Source organism: Narcine bancroftii, chromosome 4 (assembly GCF_036971445.1).
Source record: "Narcine bancroftii isolate sNarBan1 chromosome 4, sNarBan1.hap1, whole genome shotgun sequence".
Classification (NCBI taxonomy): Eukaryota; Metazoa; Chordata; class Chondrichthyes; order Torpediniformes; family Narcinidae; genus Narcine; species Narcine bancroftii.
The window spans coordinates 308,243,118-308,249,117 of NC_091472.1; the positions used below are offsets into that span (position 1 = coordinate 308,243,118).

A 6,000-nucleotide genomic window follows, 5' to 3' on the forward strand; every position below is an offset into this window, starting at 1 on the left:
GTGGATGGTGTTAAGGACAGGCAGACCCTTCCCAGCACCCCCTCAACCCCCTCCCACCGCCCCTCCCTCCCATGGACAGGTAGGTCCCGGCCAGCACCCCTCCCCCACTGAACGGCCGCCCCCCCTAACACACTAATGCCCCCTTCTAACCTACATTCCGGCATAGATCCTGTGTCCTTACACCGCTGAGTGCTGGTCTTTAGTCTCCTGTACCATTTTCCCGATGGTAGTAGGGTGAAGAAGGCATGGGCTGGGTGGTGGAAGTTTTTGAGGAGAGAGGCTGCTTTTTTAAGGCACTGCCTCATGTAGATGTTCTCAATGGAATGAAGTCTGGTGCTTGTGATGTTGCAGGCTGAGTTAACAACCCTCTGGAGTTTATTCTTGTCCTGAGAGTTGGCGCCTTCATACCAGGCAGTGATGCAACCAGCAAGAATGCTCTCCATGGTACACCTGTAAAGGTTTTCGGAAGTCTTCAGTGACATAACAAATCTCCTGACACCTCACAAGCTGGCAAACCTTCTTTGTGATTACATCAAATTGGAGGCTCCGGGACAGATCCTCGGAGATGTTGACACCCAGGAATTTGAAGTTCTTGACCCTCTCCACTACTGAGCCCTTGATGAGGACTGGATCATGTTCCCCTGACTTCCTCCTGAAATCCACAATCATCTCCTTGGTTTTGCTGACGTTGAGCGCAAGGTTGTTGTCATTACACTATTCAACGAGCTAATCTCTTTCCCTCCTGGACGCTTCCTCAGTGCTGTTTGTGATTCAGTCGACAACCGTGGTGTCATCGGCAAACTTGTAAGTAGCATTGGAATTGTGCCTGGCCACATTGTCGTGGGTGTATAATGAGTAGAGCAGAGGGGCTAAGCACACATCCTTGGGTTGCACCTGTATTGATAGTCAGTGAGGAGGAGACGTTGTTTCCAATTCATACTCACTGTGGTCTTCCAATAAGAAAGTCAATGATCCAGGTGCAGGGGTGGGGGGTGGGGGGAGGGTTACAGTGGCCTAGAGTTTGTAGCTTCTTGACCAGCACTGAGGGAATAATGGTATTGAAGGCTGAGCTGCAGTCGATGAAGAGCAGCTGTATGTATGATTTGCTGTTTTCGAGGTGACCTAGAGCTGAGCGGAGAGCCAGCGAAATTGCATCTGCTATGGAACGGATGTGATGATAGGCGAATTGCAGTGGGTCCAGATCTTTATGAGAGCACCTTTATGGCATTCATTTAGGATCCTGATGACTGAGGGGGAGAAGCTACCTTTAATCCTGTTGGTGTGCACTTTCACACTCTCAAACATTCTCCCAATGGGAGGGATGGAGAAGAGAGTGTGTCCAGGGTGTGATGGGTCTTTCAATGTGATGGCTACTTTTTTAGAAGTAGATGGAGTCCATGGTGGAGAAGGATCTTTCCATGTTGTTCTGAGCTGCATTCACCACCTTCTGGAGTGAAGATTCTGGATAAAATTGGAAACAATGATGTACAGCAGGACCTAAAAGTCATAACCTGCTACAAAACCAAATCTGGTAAAGTAGCAGACAGCAAAGCTTCTCTCCTAGAGGAACTCAACACCTTCCATGCCCAATTTGATGACAGCGAAGAAGTACCCCTCCGCTCCTCCATGTCCCCTGATGACCCCATCCTGTCTGTATCTGGAAGATGATGTGCGTGCTGCTTCAGGACAGTGAATCTGAGGAAAGCATCTGGCCTGGATGGAGTACCTGGCCAAGTATTAAAGATCAGTGCTGACCAACGTGCCAAGGTATTCACAGATATCTTCAATATCTCACTCCAGCAGGGTGTAGTACCCACCTGTTTGAAACAGGCAACAATCATACCAGTGCCCAAGGAGAGTGTAGTAACCTGCCTTAATGATTATTGACCAGTCACACTTACATCAACAGTGATGAAGAGTTTTGAAAGCCTGGTGTTGAAGCATATCAGCTCCTGTCTGAGCGGTAACATGGATACATTCCAGTTCACCTATTCAAGAAACAGGTCTAGAAACATTGTCGAAACAAATATTGTAGAAACATCTCACTGGCTCTACATAAAGCCCTAGAACACCTGGACAGCAAAGATGCATATCAGGATGCTCTTTATCGACTACAGTTCAGCATTTAACACCATCATCCCCTCAAAACTGATCAGCAAACTCCAAGACCTGGGAGCTGACACCCCACTGTGGAATTGGATCAAGGATTTCCTCACAATCAGTGAAGATTGGTAAGAACATCTCCTCCACCATCTCCATCAGTACCGGAGCACCACAGGGCTGTGTTCTTAGCCCCCGCTCTACAACTAAGACTGTGTGACTCGGTGCAACAATTAGATGCTGAGAAAGCGTTTGATCAGGTGGAATGGGAATATGTATTTGCTTTTTTAGGAAAATGTATTTTTGGTGCAGATTTCATGAAATGGATTAAATTACTGTATCTACAAATTTCCTGATGATGCCAGAGTAGGTGGGTTGTACAAAGGAAGAGAATGAGATTGATGGAGATGGAAAACTTGGCTGAACGGTGTCACCACCACCAACCTTCCACTCAATGTCACCAAAACTAAAGAGCTGATTGTTGACTTCAAAGTAAAGCCAAAAGTGTACAATCCAGTGATTGTTGGGTGATCAGAGGTGGAGAGGGTGAGCAAATTTAGGTTCTTGGGAGTCACTATCTCAGAGGATCTTCCCTTTTCCTAAAATATTTTTATTGGGTTTATCTATAAATCCTGCATATAAAGTCTATTAATAAAACTAATTACAGGTCATATCATATAGATATGATTGTGGTTGTATGGCCTGCGTAGTTGAAGATGACCGTGGCTTCAAAGTCGTTAGGTTTGAAGTCACGACTTGCGCTTGACTTGGATTAAAGTGAGGGAGAGTTGCGCAGGTCGTCAGCCTCACTCTCTCGCCCTGGCCTATCAGGCAAGACATCGTCAAGATGGCTGGAGACAGGTCAGGATGCAGTGGATGGCCAGCAGTATTTCACTGTGTCAAACAGTGTCCTCTTAGTGCTCCACAACGCATTGCTGAGAATCGCCTTTCTGCCTGTGGAACCGGTAAAGGTTTCTTCCGCACAGTCCACCGAATCCTTGTAAATATCTAAAAAAAGTGTTTATTAGGAAGATTAAATGTAGTTGTACAAAAGAGGTAAGTTATCTTGAATAAAAAGATCTTTATAACTTTAACACCTAATATATACCATTCCTTAAAACCTGTGTCTAACATAGATGGCTAAAAAAGATGGTTGATAATAATGGGATTGGCAAGAGAGAAACTGTTATAACCAAATCATTTTCTAAATTCAAGATTCAATTTATTATCTTTGTATCCCTATAACATGAAATTTCTTTTTGCCTGCTGCAAGGCAGAGAGATTCTCCACTGACAGGAATTGCCTAAGAGCCTCTTACAGTCAGAGAGAGAGAAGCAAAAGAGAGATCCCCCAGAGTCTCCGAGTGTCCATGGATTTGCCTCCAGCACTTCCGCAGCCCCCACAGCCACACAGAGTCCAGTCCAAATCACTGGAGACCTGAGCTCCAGATCTGAACCGCTGACATAGTCAGGGATCCTTCAGCACCCTTGGCACTTCCTCACATCCCAGTTCCAATACCCGGTACCCCTCCAGCCAGTTCGAGCCAGCAACCAGCAGTCAGTGTGAGTCTCCTAACAGCAGTTCTAAGCAGCTCACTGCTTCCGTGGGTTCCTCACCTCAAGTCGCCAGCAGCTCGCTGCATGCACTGGTCCATCAGCCGCTGAGTCCCCTCGCCACCTTGGTCAACATCCCTGTGGTTCGTCTCCTCCGCTTCTTCCTCTCAGATGGTTTGTGGTCTTTCTGTTTTCTGGAGCTCTGCCTGGAGTCTAAAGTCTCTCATGGGTGCTCCAGATTAATAAGCACCACCATCTTAGGTGCAGACTTGCACTCAAGAGATTTCAACTCAAACTACTGCCGGCTCCCTCAATGGGCCATTCAAAGCCCGTGCAAAGCTGAAAGCAGTTGACTGGGTGGTCAGACCCCCGCAGGAGTGCTGTATCTCCGCTCCCTCACTCTTGGCCGGTCCGCACCAGCAGCAGCGCTGCCACTTCACCGGCTCCGGCAGCGCCACCATCTTAAATGGTATTTGAGCCCATGAAGTGAAATTGAACCCATTTTGTCAACCTATTTCTCATTATCAGATTACGTGTCAATTTCGAAAAGGAAAAGGGTAAAAAAGGAATCTAAAATTGCCAACATCGAAAACTTCAGTTCCATTTCTTCTCCAGAAAGGTAATTCACTAATTTATCAAAATGTAACAATAAGAGTAGATTACGTATGTTAAATTGCCCAATAATAAAATCTAAAATTTGGAAAGATAATCCCCTGTTCATTTTAGTCATTTGAAGATGGTTGTTTTCCCTGCCACATATATGTGAAGAAATAACCTAATCTAATGAGTTAAAGGAGGATTTAGGAATGAAAATTGGTAAAGCTTAAAAAAGTTACCACAATTTAGGTAAAATGTTCATTTTAATCAAATTGATACATCCAATGATTGTCATAGATAAAGGTCACTATCCTAATAATAATAGTTTAATCTGATTTCAATTAATTTTTATAGCTTCTAGTAATTGTAATTCCTAAATATTGGAATTGGTCTTCCACTATTTTAAATGTGAAATTAGGATACCTTTGAAAAGATTCTTTTAGGGGTAATATTCACTCTTGTGCAAATTTAATTTATAACCCAAAGTTAATATATTCAGTATAGAAACTTCAGGATTTGAAATAAAAATCAAAAGATCATCTGCATACAGAGATATTTTATGTTCAACTCCACTTCTTCTGATTCCTTTAAATTCGCTACACTGTTGAAGAGCAACAGCTAGAGTTTCCAATGCCTTATCAAAAAGCAAAGGACTTAAATGGCATCCTTGCCGAGTTCCCTTATAAAGCCTAAACATTTTTGATTGTTATGAATTAGAACGAATTGAAGCTATAGGACATGAACACAGTAATTTAATCCATTTAATGAAATCTGCACCAAAAATAAATTTTCCTAAAAAAGCAAATAAATATTCCCATTCCAGCTGATCAAACACTTTCTCAGCATCTAATGAAAATACACATTCCATGGCTGGGATGGAGGGTAAATACAAGGTATTCAATCATTGGTGTATGATTTTTGATGAAACCAGTTTGGTCAGAATCGATAATTATTGGTAGAATATTTTCTAATCTATGTGCTAGAACTTCAGATAAAATCATATCTACGTTAAATAATGAAATAGATGCAAATTCTGTTGATTCTTAATATTTTTTTCAGAATAAGAGATATACTAGCCTCATTAAAAGATGAGGGAAGCATCTTATCCTTAAATGAGTCATCAAGCATGGATCCTAAGTGAAGTACAAGCCATTTGGAGAAAGATTTATAAAGTTCAACAAGAAAACCATCTGGCCCTGGAGATTTACCACACTGCAAGGAGGAAATAGCAAAGGATATTTCCTCCTGAGAAATAGGTGCCACCAGACTTGTACGCTTATCCTGAGATAGGGTGGGTAAGTTAATTTAGCCTAAAAACTCTGATATTTTAATGAAATTATGATTAAATTCTGAACTATAGTGGTTAGAGTAAAATTCTCTAAAAGTTTCATTGATTTTAAAATGATCTGTTAATTTGTTTTTTTTAACCGAGATTCCCCTCACTTGTCCTGACAATAGTTTACTAGGTTTTTCACCATGAATATAAAATTGACTCTTACTTCTCAAAAATTGTTGTTCAATAGGATATGTAGAGAGAAGATCAAATTTGGTTTTCCGAATTTTTATCTTGAACAAACAGTATATCAATTTGCTTAATCTGATTAACTAATTCTGATCTTTCTTTCTTTATTAGTCTTCTTATTAATATTAATATTTGCTGCATAAGAAATAATTTGTCCTTTCAAATAAGCTTTCATTGTGTGAGTGCAAGCTGCTCTAACAATTCCTCCCAAACCACCTCCAGCTAGAC

The 6,000-nt window shown here is 42.1% G+C and overlaps 1 long non-coding RNA gene across 1 annotated transcript in view; it reads left to right on the forward strand.

Moving 5' to 3' along the window:
• The window catches only part of LOC138760201 (uncharacterized), a 36,778-nt gene extending 30,987 nt beyond the window's left edge, over positions 1–5,791 (forward strand). The window contains exons 2-3 of the long non-coding RNA XR_011355507.1: positions 4,182–4,272; positions 5,310–5,791. This is a non-coding gene — a long non-coding RNA (uncharacterized lncRNA). The remainder of the gene's footprint in view (positions 1–4,181; positions 4,273–5,309) is intronic.
• Positions 5,792–6,000: the final 209 nt, after the last annotated feature.